Source organism: Crinia signifera, chromosome 2 (assembly GCF_055691185.1).
Source record: "Crinia signifera chromosome 2, ASM5569118v1, whole genome shotgun sequence".
Classification (NCBI taxonomy): Eukaryota; Metazoa; Chordata; class Amphibia; order Anura; family Myobatrachidae; genus Crinia; species Crinia signifera.
In genome coordinates, this window is record NC_139218.1 from 283487000 (window position 1) to 283505507 (window position 18508).

Genomic DNA, 18508 nt, shown 5'->3' on the forward strand with positions numbered 1-18508 from the left:
GAACGCATTTATTGAGCCAGATGTTACCACCTCTCTGGGAAGAGAGTTCCAGAGTTTGACTGTTCTGAGCGTAAAGAAATTCTTTCTACTAGCTGAATGAAATCTTTTTTCTTCTAATCTATACTCATGCCCTCGCGTCCTAGATTCCTTTCTAGCAGAAAAGAGGGTGCGTGACAGTTCCTTATATTGGCCCTTGATATACTTGTACATGTTGAGCATGTCCCCCCTTAAACGTCTCTTTTCTAATGTAAATAGTCCCAAATTGCTTAATCTCTCCCCGTAGCTTAAATTCTCCATTCCCCTAATAAGCTTTGTTGCTTGCCTTTGGACTTTTTCTAATTCTATGATGTCCTTTTTATAGTGTGGGGACCAGAACTGTACTCCGTACTCTAGGTGACGTCTCACCAATGCTTTATATAGTGGCATAATTACCCTCGAGTCCCTAGTTTCCATTCCCCTCTTAATACATGCCAGAATTTTGTTGGCCTTTTTTGTAGCTACATTACAATGGGCACTACGTCCTAGTTTGCTGTCTATTTGGACTCCTAGATCCTTTTCAAGTATGGAATTACCCAGTTCCTCTCCACTAAGGTTGTAACTTGCACACTGGTTGTGTCTCCCATGGTGCATAACCTTACATTTATCTACATTGAACCTCATCTTCCGTTTTTTTGCCCACTCATCTAGAATTGCAAGATCATTTTGAAGAATGGTGACATCTTCTGATGATTTGATGACTTTGCTAAGTTTTGTATCGTCCGCAAAGATGGATACATTGCTGAGTAACCCTATCCCAATATCGTTAATAAAAATTTTAAACAAAATGGGCCCCAAAACCGAACCCTGGGGCACTCCACTTAGTACCGGTATCATATCTGATACGGCACCATTCACAACCACTCTTTGTTCTCTATTACATAGCCAATTCCCTACCCATCTGCAGATATTTTCACCTAATCCTAGGTTCTCCATTTTATTAATCAATCTCTTGTGTGGGACAGTATCAAATGCTTTAGCAAAATCTAGGAAAATCACATCTACAGCATTTCCATTATCAAGGTTTTTGCTAACCTCTTCATAGAACCCTAGTAGATTAGTTTGGCATGAACGATTTTTCACGAACCCATGTTGGTTAGCACTGAGTAGACGGTGATGATCTAAATATTTCTGGATACCATCCCTTAAAAATCCTTCAAATAGTTTACCCACAATTGATGTTAAACTAACGGGTCTGTAATTAGCGGGATCTTCCTTATTTCCTTTTTTGAATATTGGCACTACCTCTGCTATTCTCCAATCTTTTGGGACTATACCTGACAATAGTGACTTGTTAAAGATATAATGTAGGGGGGTAGCTAGTTCATCCCTTAATTCCATTAATACCCTCGGATGAATCCCATCTGGCCCTGGTGATTTATTTGTTTTGAGTTTGCTTAGCCTCAGTATTATTTCCTTCGGCGTGAAATCCACAATGAGATCTGGCTTATTTGTCCCGTTTGTGGTAAATGTTCGTTCCACAGTCTGCTCTACCTTAGTAAATACTGATGAGAAGAACTCATTTAACAGTTTTGCTTTTCCCTTGTCCTCAGTAACACTTTTTCCACTAGTATCAGTTAGTGGGCCTATGTTTTCCTTAATTAAACGTTTACTATTTATGTATTTAAAAAACTTCTTTGGGTTGATTTTGCTTTCAGTGGCTATGCACTCTTCATATAATAGTTTAGCTGCTTTGATTAACCCTTTACAAGTTTTGTTTGATTCTTTGTATTTTGCAAACGCCTCCTCATTCAAGTTATTTTTATAGAATTTAAAGGCTCTGGTTTTATTGTTGATAGCTGACCTTACTTCTTTGTCCAACCATGGTTGCTTTTTTTTGTTGAATTTACCTTTAGTTACTTTAGGAATGTATTCAATAGTTAGTGAATCAAGCACCTTTTTTAGAGTATCCCACATTTCCTCTGCATTTTTTCCCTCCATAACCGTTTCCCACCCAATTCCTGTTAGGGCTTCCCTGTATAATTCAAACTTCGCTTTTCTGAAGTTTAGTATTTTTGCAGATCCTTTTTGATGTAATTTACTGAAGTTGATTTCCAGTGAAACCATATTGTGATCACTGTTCCCTAATTGTTCAATTACTTTTGTGTTTGAAACTAAGTCTGTGTTATTTGTTAAAACTAAGTCCAAGAGTGCCTCATCACGAGTTGGAGTTTCCACCGTTTGTGTAATAAACTGGTCTTTAAGTAAGCTTAAGAACCCATTGCTTCTTGCTGATTTACCTGTTTCGTTTTCCCAATCAATGTCGGGTAAATTAAAATCCCCCATAATTAATACCTGACCCTGATTTGATGCTTGTTTGATTTGGTTTAAAAGAAGAGACTCTTCCCTTTCGTTTATATTTGGTGGTCTATAGCATACCCCTATTATAAATTTGTTTTTTGTTTTTTTATTATTGTCGGTTATCTCTGCCCACACTGTCTCCGAGTTGTCGTCTTCCAGGTCTGTGCTCATATTTTTCTCACATGATGTTGTTATTATTTACATATAGGCACACACCCCCGCCCCTTCTATTTCCCCTGTCTTTCCTGTAGAGTGTATATTCCTCCATGTTTAATGCCCAGTCATGCGACTCATTACACCATGTTTCTGTAATACCAATGATGTCGTAGTCGTCCCTACTGATCACCGTTTCTAGCTCCCCGATTTTACTCACTAAGCTTCTTGCATTAGCCAGTAAGCATTTTAATTTATGTTTATTTTTAGATATGGCTCTAATATTGTGATTAGTTTCACCCCAGGACCCATTTGAATTTTTTACTAGCTTCCTCTTTCCCCTCTCCCCTTCAATAGACTCTCTACAGGCCTCCCCACCATGCACACTGCCTGCCCTCTTTATAGTTCTGGGAATTCTTCCTCTGTCCTTCCCTCCTTCCCGTATACTAAGATCATCTGTACCTAAGAACTGTAATGGGGTAACGTGACTGTTACAACATAACATTTTATTACATGACATTCCTGATGCACCCTGAGAGTTACCCCCGATTATACCCTTGTTATGTCCCAGGACTTTGTCTATGTCTCTGTCCCCCCGTCCCCCCATCTCCTTCCCCCATATGATTCCTGATCCCAGTCTGGCTTCTCTCCCTGATGGTCCCATAATGCCTTGCTGCCCCCACCCCCCCGTCGCCTAGTTTAAAATCTCCTCCAACCCTCTAACCATCCTTCCCCCCAGCACCGCAGCCCCCTCCTCGTTCAGGTGCAATCCATCACGGCAAAAAAGATGGCGCCTGACCGAGAAGTCCGCCCAGTGTTCCATGAACACGAATCCCTCTTTCCTACACCAATCCTTAAGCCACACATTTACCTCCCTGATCTCCCTCTGCCTCCCTGAGCTAGCGCGTGGCACTGGTTATATTTCTGAGAAAATTACCCTAGATGTTCTCGCCTTTAATTTCTTACCTAACTCCCTATACTCTTTCTTGAGGACATCCCACCTACCATTGACTTTGTCGTTGGTGCCGATGTGCACCAAGACCGCCGGGTTATTTCCAGCCCCTCCCAACAATCTGTCGACTCGGTCCGCGATGTGCCGTACCCGAGCACCCGGGAGGCAACAGACCGTGCGGCGATCGCGGTCCCGATAGCAGATTGCCCTGTCTGTTCTCCTAATGATGGAATCCCCTACCACCACTATCTGCCTTGGTACCTCACTAACTGTCATCCCGTTTGAGCTAGAGGGACCGCTCCTCTGGTTGCTAGAGGGAGCCGTATCCTCCAGCTCCGTCATTTCATCTCTATCCTCCCCCGAAACTTCGTCCAACCGGGCAAATTTGTTCGGGTGTGATAGATCCGAGATGTCGTTCCTGTCCCTCCTGTCCCTCTTGTTTCCCCTTCTAACCGTGACCCAGCTGGCTGCCTGATCCTCCTCCTCTACCAGTGACCCTATCTGCAACTCCTCCACCGTTCTATTTATGCTTTGCTCAAGATTGTAAATGTCTCTCAGTCGCTGAACGGCCCGCTCTAGATCAGTGACCTGGGCTTCCAGGGTGGACGTTCGCTCACATCTCGTGCAGATGTATTCGCACTGGGACTCTTGCTCCAGGTGCACATACATCTTGCACAACATGCACTGAGTGAGATTCTCAATCAGGGCCCCACCCATTTTATCTACCGCCCTGCGAATAACCCCCTAGTATACAAGTTCCTGTGTTACAGACATTGTCAGCATCCACCACTGGACTGTGTGATCACAACTGGGTCCACAAACCCATACCCATGACGATTCATATTACAAGGGACTGATATTAATTTGTTCTTTGAACTTTTGTAGGTTCTGGTTTGCAATTATTTCCTCTGAAAATGTTTCTTACAGATATCTGGTTGTGCGATGTTATGCTCCATGTTAACTATTGACTCTGACTGTAAATTATATTGATGTGTAGGTGAAAGTACAGGAGGGCGTGATTTGTACAGAATTATAATATAAGCCCACAGATGGGAATACCACACTGCATGCTCGCAGTTTCCATCCAATAACGATGAAATGTGGGTTCTCATATCCACAATTAATCAGAGCAGTAGGTATCTGACTGTACCAATGACTCATAGGCAGAGAGGGTAACAAACTCCAGATTCTATAGGCCAACACAAAAGCTCTGGGTCAGAGTAGGGAAACACTCTTAATTAGTTCCCTGATGACGGGAATTTATCCCCAAAACATGTAAGAATAAAATACTTTTGCAACATACAAAGCCTTGTGAGTGCCGCTGATATTTCTATTCCTATATATATATATATAGATAAAATTATATATATATAGTGCTTGTGCATGGGGGATCACAGTGTAGAGGTTTTTTACATCTAAAGTGCACAGTGCTGTATTGGGGGGTACTTCTCCCAGTGCCTTAAGTTTCAAAAGCAACTGGGTCGTGTCCTTCAAGTATGTCCTTTGTGTCATAATAGCGATACCACCACAGTGTGCCAGGAATTAGATAAAATGGTTGACAAGTTTGCTGCTAGGGGGTATGCAAGATCTACCTTAAATCAACAGAAACAAATGGTACTGAAAATCCCTCGTGAACAATTACTACAAACAAAAAATACCAAGAAGAGTGGCACTGCTAATAATATACCGTTTATAACGACTTACACACCGGCCACCACAGTGCTCCCTAGAGCTCTCAGAGCTGTGTGGCCCATCGTTAAATGTGACAAACAACTGCCGGGTTTCAAGGACAAAAGCATCATGCCCTGTTACAGGAGAGGCCGCAATCTGCGAGACCTTTTAGTGAGGACAAATATAACTAAGCCTCCAGCCCCAACCCTCTTTAACATACAGGAGAAGAAACCGGGATGCTACCGGTGTCCCTCATGTACTGCATGTGCCCACTTAGTAACGGGCTCCACGTTTAAACACCCCCAGACAAGCCGCACGTTCCAGATTAAGCACGTAGTCAATTGTAAAACTCCGTATATTATATACGTGATTATGTGCCCCTGTGGCAAACTCTATGTGGGCCAGACCATTGTCCACTTACGGGCCCGCATGGCGCTACATCGTTCAGCAATACTGGCTTGCCTAAAAGGAAAATAAATAAATCAACCAGTAGCAAGACATTTTAAAACCTGTGGACATACTCTGGCGCAACTAAAGTGCCAAATTATAGACCATGTACCACCACTGGCCAGGGGGGGTGATAGACAAAAGATTCTCTCTCAGCGAGAATCCCAGTGGATTTGCAGACTCAATACAATGGCACCAGGGGGTCTTAATGAAATGATTGCCTGGAATTCCTTTGTATAAAACCCTCTAGGGCAGATAGATATATCCTCACATGTTTATAGCGCAATGTGGGCATCTAGCGGAGCACGCTCACCACACAGTGGACGAACAGAAGTACATAGACAGTGTTATATGCTGGACAGATGTGGGCGCTAAATTGTTATTATAAATTGTTATTATGAATTTGCTTTAAATATGATGACCTATGTTACCTTCCTATGCACAGCCACCTTTTCGCAGGGAGCGCTTGTAGGTTCCATAGTTGCTACAAAAACATACTACATAGACAGAGCTACTGATAGCGGAGAGAGGCATTTTAATGTTAATTTTTTCTCCTCAGCACACACACTTATTTACCCGTTGTTAAGTAGCTTTTGCACGTGTTTTTAACTTTCATGTGTTCACTTTTATCCAACGTAGTTTTAACAGTTGGTCTTACATTGTTTTTTTCACATAGTCACGGCATGTACAGCAGACGCCGGCACCAAGCGTCTAGGGTAACCAGGGTAACGGCGCGACGTCACAGTGGGCTGCGCCATGTGTCCCGGAAGCTGGAGACCGCAGACGCCAACATGTCCTCACACTCAGCTACATAAGGTAAGAGAGCAGACTGCTCAGATTTATTCACCGCACCTTTGGCACTTTCACACAGCGCATCCTGACGAAAAGGCAACCTGCCTTGAAACGTTGATAATGCTGTAAATTGTTCACGTTACTATAAATACCTTTTCTAAATCCGTGAGTGCCGTTTTTTCCCCTGTCACTGGGCTCAGTACAGGGGATCCAGAACATTGTATCCATGAACATAAGGGCATCGCGGTACTTGTGAACCATTGTCCGGAGTGCCGAACATACCAGGAGACTATATATATATATATATATATATATATATATATATATATATATATATATATATATATATATATATATATATATATAGTAGATGGTGGGTGGTCCAGCACTCCTCTCTGACTGTTCAGTGCTGCTCCGGTGCCATCAGCCAGGTTTGGGTAGAAGCTGTGGGGGTTTCTGCGGCACAACAGAGACTGGGCTTTTCAAATATAAATATTTAATGTGGTGATAACACACATCACGTGCCCGACGTTTCGGGGTCTATCATGCCCCGTTTTCAAGGTGAGGCATATATAAATATATATATAAATTCTACTATATGAAAGCAAAAATGTGTCCTTCTGTCTGTCTTTGTGTACAAATCCACAGTTTACAAGCAAAGATTGTGAAGTTTTCCATACGAGCGTATTAAAACACTGCAGAAGCACAACTAAAATATTTTGAAATCTAAATTAATTACGGTTAATATTTAATGAAAAAGACACATTTTTTTTACGCTTATTCTGATTACCGAGATCACCGATCACACCCACTGATACAAGCCCATCACAACATATGCTTAGTGTAACTCACACCAATGCACTTTTTGCTGATAATCTCTGAACTAAGCAAAACATAGGGTTGCATCTATCTGATAGATAAATAAGGGGGAATAAATGTGTTAATTGCCCACCCTTCGCCCTGCTAGATACCATCTGCCTGCCTGCTGTGGAGGCGCAGAGTCTCTGACAGCATTGGAGACCCTGCGCCACTCCAAAAATTGCCACCGTCACAAAGGAGACAGTGACAGACGCTAGAGGTGCAGGAGGACCTCTAGCGTGTCTTCTCTGTGGCGGTGGGCGGGGCACAGGATCTCTGTAATGCTGTCATAGACCCTGAGCCTCCCCAGTGGACAGGCGTTCGACATCCAGAAGGTGTACCGGTGGGTAGCCAGTGTGGTGCTGGGAGCCCTGCTACTCTTCGGTACTCGGAGCTCGTGCTCTGCCGGCTCCACCCTCACTTCGCCCCTGCCAACGCTGATATAGGGAGACAGCATCCTGCTGAGCTCAGCGGCTGCCCCAGCTATACAGTGCCCGCCAGCTTACACCTGCACCCGAATACCGGCATCACACCTCCCGCTCACCTGGGGAAGACATCCCATATGCTGTATGGACAGATATCTGGCACCCCACTCCTCCAGCAAGCAGCAGCGTCAGCGCTCTCAGGAGAGAGGGATTCCCAAAATGGCCGCTGCAGCACAGCATGAGACACAGGATACGCTGGAAACAATGAGTAACAGGGACATCACTCTCCCTGTGAACATGCAGAATGACCTATTCAGCCAGTTCCCTGACTCCATTCCCCAACATTCCAACCCTCCAGCCTCACTCACTTATGCTGATGTAGTCAAAGCTGTGCAGGACACAATTAACCCTATAATGGATGCTCATGCTGCCAAAATGGCGCAGGCAGTTCAAGACATAAATCACAGCTCAAACAAATCACAAAGTAAGTAATAATGAGCATAGCTTGAGAGAGTTATTTCAGGATGTGGCCGAGTTAAAAACCCATACTGACACCCTGCAAAAACCTCAATACCAATTAATTAACAAAATTGATGATCTCGAAAATCAATTGTTCGTAATAACCTGAGAATTATTGGTCTCCCCGAATCACTGAAGATCAGCATTACACTCATTTATTCTCCAAACACTCCCTGAAATATTAAATATCCAGAAACAATGTACGGTCATGATTATCGAGAGGGCACATGGATTAGGCCCACCCTGTGAAGACCCAGGGGACAGACCTAGATCGGTGATTTTCAAATGTCTAAACTTCCTACATAAGGAGGTGATTTGGGGGGCATATCAGAAACTCCAGGACATTTCTTGGAAGGAAAGCAAACTGCTGATATTCCAAGATTATTCCACCGAAGTTCTGCCAGCAAGGAAATAATTCTTACCTGTTTACAAGCGATTGGTGAGAAATAATAGGAAGTTTAACCCTCTCGCCGGCCACTCGCCCCCGGATTGAATACTACCCAAAGACTTCTCCATTGTAGCAGATGCTGATAAATTCCTCCTGGAAGAAGCCCAGGATTCATTCAACCCTGCCTCCCCAGAGGGAGAAAACGGACAGCTATCTTTTGCCATCCTGCTATTTAAGATTTGAATGATGCACTTCTTCATTTATGTACTTTAAAGTTTGGACTGTTTTTATTTCTTTTATATAACTTCTCGAGGTTAACCAACACACTTCTCACCTGTTCTACATCCTGCAGTTATGGAGATACCTTCTGTTTTACCTGCCTTTTTGGTACCCTTATGGACACATATGCTGACTTTATATGGTTTGGTCTTCTTTCAGGTTACCGTTTATTTCTTGTATAAACTGACAGACAGATGGGTCTAACTTCGTGTACTATAGATCTTACAAATACTCAGTCATAATGGGCGGTTGATGTTTATTGCATTTGATATTGAGCCTTGAACCTCACCGGTTATTATGATTATTTCGATTTGCAGACAGCTTCAGGACATCCAGTGGCATTATGTCCCCTTGACATCCAGAAGTCGACATTTAAGGATACTTACAGTTTTTGCAATCGTTTGCAATAGTTTTACTTTAGAGCCATATAATCAACCTACGTTAGGAATACGTTATTTTATTTTGTTGTTCTATATTATCCTTGTGCGTTTTTTCTTATTGTCTCCTGTCTTATCTTCCTCCCTATCTCAGGAATGTATAGGAAATGACTTATATGCATATAGACGCATTGAAATGCCACACTGCCTGATCACTTGCCTTGTTTTACATACTTTCTCCCCATTCAATTGGTATGTATCATTTGTTACATTTAATTAATGTGGGGGACTTTCATGTCCCTCCAAATAAAAAAAGGTGTCACATTATTTGAGAAAACTGAACATTGACATAGTCTATTTACAGGAAATGCACGTCACCTCCAAAAGTATTGTCTTTCCCAAATTATCTTACATATTACAAATGCTCCCACTGAACATAACCAAATCCGATTTACAGAAATTTAACTGGGCAGTGAAAAAAACAAGAATTCCACTAGCAAGACTTCAATCAGAAGGAGGGTTTGGTATACCTCACCTACCCTCCTTTTCCGTTATATTACTGATTGGTTCACTAATGGATCAGTCTATCCCAGTGGTCGACAACCCGTCGCTCCGGGAGGCTCGACCACTGCAGCCGCCCGCCTGTCCTTCCCTCAATTGCCTTCGTCGCTTCAGTTCTGAGGGGAGGAGGTATTTGGTTCATTTGTTGGATATAAGGTCAATATCTCTAAATCTGAACTCTTTCCACTTAATCAAAGGCTTCTAGAATGGCTTCCTCTCCTGTGTTGTCCCAATTTATCTTTAATTATTCCAAACCAATATCTTGGTGTGTACATTTCAGCAGACCTTTCTAAATTATATACTGATAATTATGCCCCTGTTCTAGTGGGGTGCCGGACGGAGTCCCGACAGTCAGGATCCCGACAGTCATTAACCCGCCGTCGGGATTCCGACTGTTAAAACACCGACGGCCGGGTTCCCGACGGCCGTTGGCTATTCTCCCTCGTGGGGTCCACGACCCCCATAGAGGGAGAATAGAATAGGTGGCGAGCACAGCTAGCCCGCAAAAGGCTTTGTTGCGCTGGCCATGCTGTCTGAGTCTGGCCACTGTCGTAACGGCATACCACACCCTTCTAGTGGCAGTGTTGAAAATAAGTATTTTTCCTCAAATCTCTTATGTTCTTCAAATGTTACCTTTTAAAAATTACCAGGAAATTGGTCCTGGTAATTTTAGTCTGTGATAAACTATTCACCAAATTTTTATGGTCTAATTAAAAAAAAAAACATATAGCCTTTGCCAATCTTGAATTACACCAAACTCAACAGGGTTTAGATGTCTAAGATCTATTAGCATTCTCTAGAGCTGTCGCTTTTCATAACATATCTGATTGGCTATCAGAAACTTCCACATACTGTATACTAATTATGGTCTTGAGTAAGCATTGGTAGCTCCATATGATCTTAGAGCGCTGCTATACACTCCTAAGGCAATCATCATTACTATTATTAAGCAAAATCTCTTGTTCCGGGATTCATACCAGGCTTGGGGGGCCCTTAACAAACCTATAGGCAGAAATCCAGAAAATTCAATGTTTATACCATTCATTGAGAATCCATATTTTACACCACCTTTCTCCAATTAGACATTTGTATTATAGAAACATAAAGTAATCTCTGTAATAAGGGATGTGTTTGATCCGGGAAGGATCCTAATGTTTTTTACTAACTTGGTAGATAAATATGCGGTACATGGCTTTGATTTATTCATGTACCTCCAGTTGAGGCCCAATACACAGTCCCTTCTGTCCACATGACAGGCTTTGGTTATTAATGACTACAACAGGAAAAACTGTACAATGGATATATTGGGATCTCCTCCCTTTATCTAGAATATCTGAAAAATTGTGAGCACCATTAACAGAGAAATGGTCCAGGGATTTCGCTCTCACACTTACCAATGATGATATCACGCTCCCTATTGCACATATTTTTAAAGCACTGCACTCTTCACAGCTGCAAGAGATCCACGTGAAATGTAGTTATTGAGCTTATATTGCTCCTGGTCAAAGAGCACATATGATCACATCTGAATCTGGCAAAAGCCTGAAGTGTAAAATCCCAAATGCTCTGTGTATGCATAATTTTTGGTACTGCTCAAAAATTGCTACGTTTTGTCATTAAGTACAATGGTATATTAACAGAGCACTGTTCCTTATACTCTAGGGTCCTTCTTGGGTTTGCATATGCCATCTTAGGGTTTTTCCCACTAATATATCCTATATTATACATTTTACTTTTAGTAATTGTAACGATCAGATCAGGTGATCGATCAAATTAACGTATGCCTGTCAATGTATGTCTGATATTGGTGTAATAGTTATGTCTCCTGTGAGTATTGGAATCAGGACATGTCTTGTATGTAAACTGTAGGTGACCCTGGTTTGAGTTTGAGGCCTGTATTCCCTCAGTGTGACATCTGTGGACTCCTCCGGAGTTAGGATGTAAGATAAGATCTGAGCCCCTCATAAACCATGGTCCAGAAGAAGAGGTTAGAGTTTGTCCCCTTCCTTCACATCTCTTATCAGTGGGTCTGCTATGCAAGGAAGGAGGATCAATCACTTTGAAAACAGCAGACTGTAGAAGATACATTGCCAGGGACCTTCCACGCTCCTTCAGCATGGAAAGAGTGGAATCCCAAGGGTGGGAGGGAGGAGGGAGTCTACCAGGTATAACTAAGACCCTTCTCCCTATAGTCAGTGTCACTACCTGGGGGTCGAGCAAACAGGCTGTAAGCGACCAGAGATTTCTTGTGGAGAACCCCCCCACGTCAGGATCTGTATTTAAGTGTAAGATAGGTTCTGTCATTTTTCCCATTTATTTTATTTCTGAAATTGCATTTAAAACTCGTGTGTACTTTTAAAATCATTGTAAAATCTTGTAACTATTTTCTAAAGCTCTGTAGTATTTCTAGGAATAAATAATACATATTCTCAGTCCTGGTTCTGTGTTCTTGAGACTCATTAGCCTCAGAAGAGAATGCTCCAGCGTGTTACCATTTGTATATTGTATTGTGCGGTCAGGTGCGAGCCAAGCCGCCCCTTGCGCAGTTTCAAGCGCTAAAATCAGGTTTTGGCTGGTCGCAGTGTACCTCAAGGAAAGGACCCGAGTGTCCTAAGTGAACCCCAGTCACGGCCGGCGCTGCTCAGATTGACGTATCGGAGCAGGCGACCGGTGGGTACGTGACATTTGGCGGCAAGCGGTGGGGTGGAGAATTCATTTTTCTCTTTAAGAACTTAAGTGAGTGTGGGTAGAATTTTGTGCGAAATACCCACATTACCAGAATCAGAACTTTACTATAGTTTTAACAGTCATACAGTGAGTGCAATTTCTGTTCCCTCCCTTCTCTTGTTTTCTTTCCTATCATTTTATTTGACAAGTGTGAGACTCAGGATGTCTGATTACCGGATGATGAGACGTGATGATCTGGCGACTATATGTGTACAGAGGGACATCCCTTGGTCTGGCCTGAGTAAAGAACTGATGATAAAGGCACTCATGGAAGCCGATCAGGTTCTAGCTGCTGAAGGAAGCCAGTCCAGGGACACTTCTACTCCAAGGGCTCAGTTGGCACAAGACAACACAAGTGATGCCCCGCCAGGGTCAGATGCGTCTGCTGGGAACAGTGAGTCTACACTGCAGAGTTACCTTCAAACTGCTGTCAGGCAAATGAAGGACCTGGACCCCACAATGGCCGTGCAGCTAATGCAGCATTACCAAGCAACTGCAGACCGAGAGGCTGAGCAGCGCAGAGCCGACAGAGAGGCTGAGCAGCGCAGAGCCGACAGAGAGGCTGCAGAGCGCCAGGCTGCGGCCGACAGAGAGGATGAGCAGCGTAGAGCCGACAGTGAGGCTGAGCAGCGCAGAGCTGAGCGAGAGGCTGAGGCTGCAGAGCGTCAGGCTGAGCGTGAGTACCAGTTGGAACTGGTGAGGCTCAGCGGCCAGAGCGCTGTTGGTAACGTGGGTAGGAAAAAGCCCCGGCATGACCAATTTCCTGTGCTCGAAAAGGATGGTGACCTAGATACTTTCTTCAGGAGTTTCGAAAAGATTTGCCGACAGTTTGCACTGGACTCCAGTGAATGGGCAATTTATTTAACCCCTGGGCTGAGGGGAAAGGCTTTGGATGCATTTGCTGACCTTCCCCAGGAGCTGGATGGAGATTATACTGCCATAAAGAAAGCCTTGCTACAGCGTTTCAACATCACCCCTGAGGCATACCGACAGAAGTTCAGAGACTTAAAGCGCAGTCCCTCTGATACCTATGGGGGCCTGTTAGCACAACTGTCAACCCTATTGCATCAGTAGGTTGAGGGCTTGCAAGTAAAGGACTATGATAAATTGAAGGACCTAATTCTGCAAGAGCAGTTCATCGCACTCTGCCCAGCTGAGGTTAAAGAGTGGGTCCTGGACCGGAATCCCGAATCAGCAGAAAAGGCTGCCACCCTGGCAGACCAATACACCAGCACCAGGGCTTCTGTGGCAAAGAAGACCTGGGGGACGCCCGGGCAAGTCAGCTGGAGAGAACGGAGACCCGGAGACTCGCCCCAGCAGCCCTCTTCAACTAAACCAGCAGCCGCTGCATTTGTTGGGGGGGTGGGGGGACAACCTGTTTTGGCAACCAGCCGCAGGTGTTTTATTTGCGATGAAGTGGGGCACTTCCGTTCCCGTTGCCCCAAGAGGAACTCTCCTGTGGGGGGCCCAGCCGTGAAACCTATGCCTGCCGTCCTGTGTGTAGGAGGACCCCAGGATAGACACCGGGACAATCTACAACCAGTCCAGGTAGGACAAAGGGTGGCGCTTGGGCTATTGGACTCAGGTGCAGATCTGACTCTCATAGATTCAGCATTGGTGGGCCCAGAGAACATCATCCCAGGAAAGACTATTGCTGTACGGGGGGTGGGTGGGGTCCACCCTGATGTTCCTATGGACAGGGTATACCTTGATTGGGGGGTTGGAAGAGGCATCCGTGATGTTGGGGTGCTGGGCAATCTACCTGCCGGTGTGCTTTTGGGGACTGATCTTGGAAAGATGCACACTGCCTATGTCAATGAAAGTGATGTTGTTACTGACTCTGTGTTACTAGCTAACCCTTCTGTCCCTCAGGCGACCCCTGCTGAGCTTTACAATCATAATGTAAATGTATGTGAGGTTGCAGATTTGTGTTTAGCAGAACCTAACCCTTTGCAAATGTACAGGGGGGAAGTGGGTCACAATGCCTGTACTAAGGTAGAATTATGTGATGTATCGTTACCAGATAATGTTGCGAAAGCACCAGTATCAGGGGTTGTACAGAATACTGAGCCAATCTCTGTGTTAGCAGTTCAGACAAGGAGAGCTGCAGCCCAGAACAGCTGTGATTTAACCCCTGCCTGTGTGGAAGGGGACTCCCTGGAAGTGGATCCCCCTCCACCCCCCTCCCCTCCTGTAGAAGTCTCCAGTTCAGATGCTGTCCTAGAGGAGGGGGGGGGGGCTTGCCTGCCTTGTTTCCCCACACTGATCAGCTGCTCAGAAGTGAGGCATTCAAAGCAGAACAGCAGACCGATCCCAGCTTGGCCGCTCTCAGAGAACAAGCCAAGGAGGTCCCAACGGGGAATGGCTCAGTCAGAGTTTATGTAGAAAATGGGCTGTTATATCGTGAGCCACTTTCCTCAGAGGACCCTGAAGATGAAGGTCCTAACAGGCAGCTGGTGGTTCCACAGGCTTATAGGGAAGGGTTAATGAAAATAGCTCATGAAATTCCCTTAGGCGGACATATGAATCCGAAAAGAACTCAAGCTCGTTTGAGGCCCAATTTTTTCTGGCCTAACATGGGGAACGATGTACCTAATTACTGTCGCTCCTGCCATGCCTGCCAGTTAGCTGGGAAGCCCGGTGACCAAGGCCGAGCACCTCTCATTTCATTACCACTTATCGCAGAACCATTTGAGCGGGTTGGTGTAGATCTTGTGGGGCCCCTCGCTATCCCCAGCAGCTCAGGGAAACAATACATTATCACTGTGGTGGACTACGCCACGAGGTACCCTGAAGCTGTAGCACTCTCCTCCATCCGCGCAGACAAAGTGGCGGATGCGCTCATATCCATTTTCTCCAGGGTGGGGTTCCCAAAGGAGATGCTAACTGACCAGGGTACTCAGTTCATGTCCAAGCTCATGCAGAGTCTCTGTAAGAGGATGAAGGTGGATCACCTCATCACCTCTGCCTATCACCCCCAAACTAACGGCCTCTGCGAACGCTTCAATGGTACCCTAAAACAGATGTTGAGGGTCTTTGTGGAGTCCCAGGGAAGGGACTGGGAAAGGTTCTTGCCGCACCTCCTGTTTGCATACCGGGAGGTGCCTCAAGAATCAACGGGCTTCTCCCCCTTTGAACTCCTGTATGGGCGCCGTGCACGTGGACCCCTGGATTTGATTAGACAGGAGTGGGAGGGGAAGTTGGTCACCCCGGAAACATCCGTGGTGCACTATGTGGTGCAATTCAGGAAGAAAATGCAGTTCCTAATGGAAATGGCACAGAGCAACCTGAAGGCTGCACAGACCAAGCAAAAACAATGGTACGACCGACAGGCTAGAGAGCGTATCTTTGAGGTGGGGCAAAAGGTATTGGCTCTGGTTCCCATGAGACAGAACAAGCTGCAGGCTGCCTGGGAGGGTCCCTACACTGTAATACAACGTATCAAAGATGTTAATTACATTGTGGAAAAAGGGGAGGGACGTAAGAGGCAGAAGATGTATCATGTCAACATGCTCAAACCTTATCACGAAAGGGGGGCTTGTGTGTTTGCTGTGTGTAGTTTGCCTGAGAATGAGCAAGAAATTGACCCCCTGATGGATTTAGCAGCTGCTGCTAAGGAGGGGCGATCCCTGTCTGATGCCCACTTCAGTGATAAACTGACAGAGGCACAGCGAGCACAGCTCACTGACACACTGCAGCCCTACAAGTCCCATTTCACAGGGAAGCCTGGAAAAACACACTTGGTAACTCATCATGTAAACACAGGTAGTCAGACCCCCCTCAGGCAGCCAGCATACCGGGCTTCTCCTGAGGTGCTGGAAGCCATGAAGAGGGAAATTGATGAAATGCTGCAGCTGGGGGTGATTCAACGGTCTCACAGTGCTTGGGCTGCCCCAGTTGTACTGGTCCCAAAGAAGTGTGGGGGCACCCGCTTCTGTGTAGACTATAGAAGGTTAAATGATGCCACTGTGTTCGATGCCTATCCCATGCCCAGGATAGATGAACTGTTAGATCAGCTGGCCCAGGCACGTTACATCACTGTCATGGATCTGAGTAGAGGATACTGGCAGATCCCACTGTCACCGGATGCCCGTGAGCGGTCTGCATTTATCACACCATTCGGCCTGTTTGAGTTTCTGGTCATGCCCTTTGGAATGAAAAATGCACCTGCGTCCTTTCAGCGCCTGGTTAATGACCTGCTGGAAGGCCAGGAGACACATGCCGTCGCCTACCTGGATGACATTGCGGTGTTCAGTCAGACCTGGGAAGAGCACCTGATCCATCTGAACAGTGTGTTAAGTAAAATCACGGGGGCCGGGTTGACGATTAAACCAGAGAAATGCCAGCTTGGGCTGGGTGAGGTACACTACCTGGGGCACTGTGTTGGAGGTGGTACCCTTCGCCCAGAGTTAAGCAAAGTAGAGGCTATAACGGAGTGGCCCACTCCCACAACCAAAAAACAGGTCATGTCCTTCCTAGGTACTGCTGGGTATTACCGAAAATTTGTACCCCACTACAGCACCCTAGCAAAACCACTGACAGACTTAACCAAAAAGAAGTTGCCCCAGGTGGTCAATTGGACAGAGGAATGTGAGGGGGCATTTTTGGCGCTGAAGTCTGCATTAGCTAAGTCACCTGTGCTGCAGGCCCCAGATTTCCAAAAGAAGTTTGTAGTGCAGACTGATGCTTCCAATTATGGGCTAGGTGCTGTGCTCAGCCAAGTCAATGAGAAAGGAGAGGAGCATCCCATCCTGTTCTTAAGTAAGAAATTGCTTCCCAGAGAAGTGGCCTATGCCACCGTGGAGAAGGAGTGTTTGGCGATTGTGTGGGCTCTCCAAAAACTCCAGCCATATCTGTACAGACGTGACTTTTTAATAATTACAGATCACAACCCATTGGTATTTCTGAATAGAGTTGCCGGAGATAATGGTAAACTGCTAAGATGGAGTCTCATACTGCAGCAGTACACTTTTACCATCCAGCACAAAAAGGGTGCCCACCACAGTAATGCGTATGGACTCTCACGGCGAGGTAGTGAATAGCGCACTGAGGAGATGGTGACGTGGGTCACCACCTCTGTGCGCCATTTTAAAAGGGGGAGGTGTAACGATCAGATCAGGTGATCGATCAAATTAACGTATGCCTGTCAATGTATGTCTGATATTGGTGTAATAGTTATGTCTCCTGTGAGTATTGGAATCAGGACATGTCTTGTATGTAAACTGTAGGTGACCCTGGTTTGAGTTTGAGGCCTGTATTCCCTCAGTGTGACATCTGTGGACTCCTCCGGAGTTAGGATGTAAGATAAGATCTGAGCCCCTCATAAACCATGGTCCAGAAGAAGAGGTTAGAGTTTGTCCCCTTCCTTCACATCTCTTATCAGTGGGTCTGCTATGCAAGGAAGGAGGATCAATCACTTTGAAAACAGCAGACTGTAGAAGATACATTGCCAGGGACCTTCCACGCTCCTTCAGCATGGAAAGAGTGGAATCCCAAGGGTGGGAGGGAGGAGGGAGTCTACCAGGTATAACTAAGACCCTTCTCCCTATAGTCAGTGTCACTACCTGGGGGTCGAGCAAACAGGCTGTAAGCGACCAGAGATTTCTTGTGGAGAACCCCCCCACGTCAGGATCTGTATTTAAGTGTAAGATAGGTTCTGTCATTTTTCCCATTTATTTTATTTCTGAAATTGCATTTAAAACTCGTGTGTACTTTTAAAATCATTGTAAAATCTTGTAACTATTTTCTAAAGCTCTGTAGTATTTCTAGGAATAAATAATACATATTCTCAGTCCTGGTTCTGTGTTCTTAAGACTCATTAGCCTCAGAAGAGAACTCTCCAGCGTGTTACCATTTGTATATTGTATTGTGCGGTCAGGTGCGAGCCAAGCCGCCCCTTGCGCAGTTTCAAGCGCTAAAATCAGGTTTTGGCTGGTGGCAGTGTACCTCAAGGAAAGGACCCGAGTGTCCTAAGTGAACCCCAGTCACGGCCGGCGCTGCTCAGATTGACGTATCGGAGCAG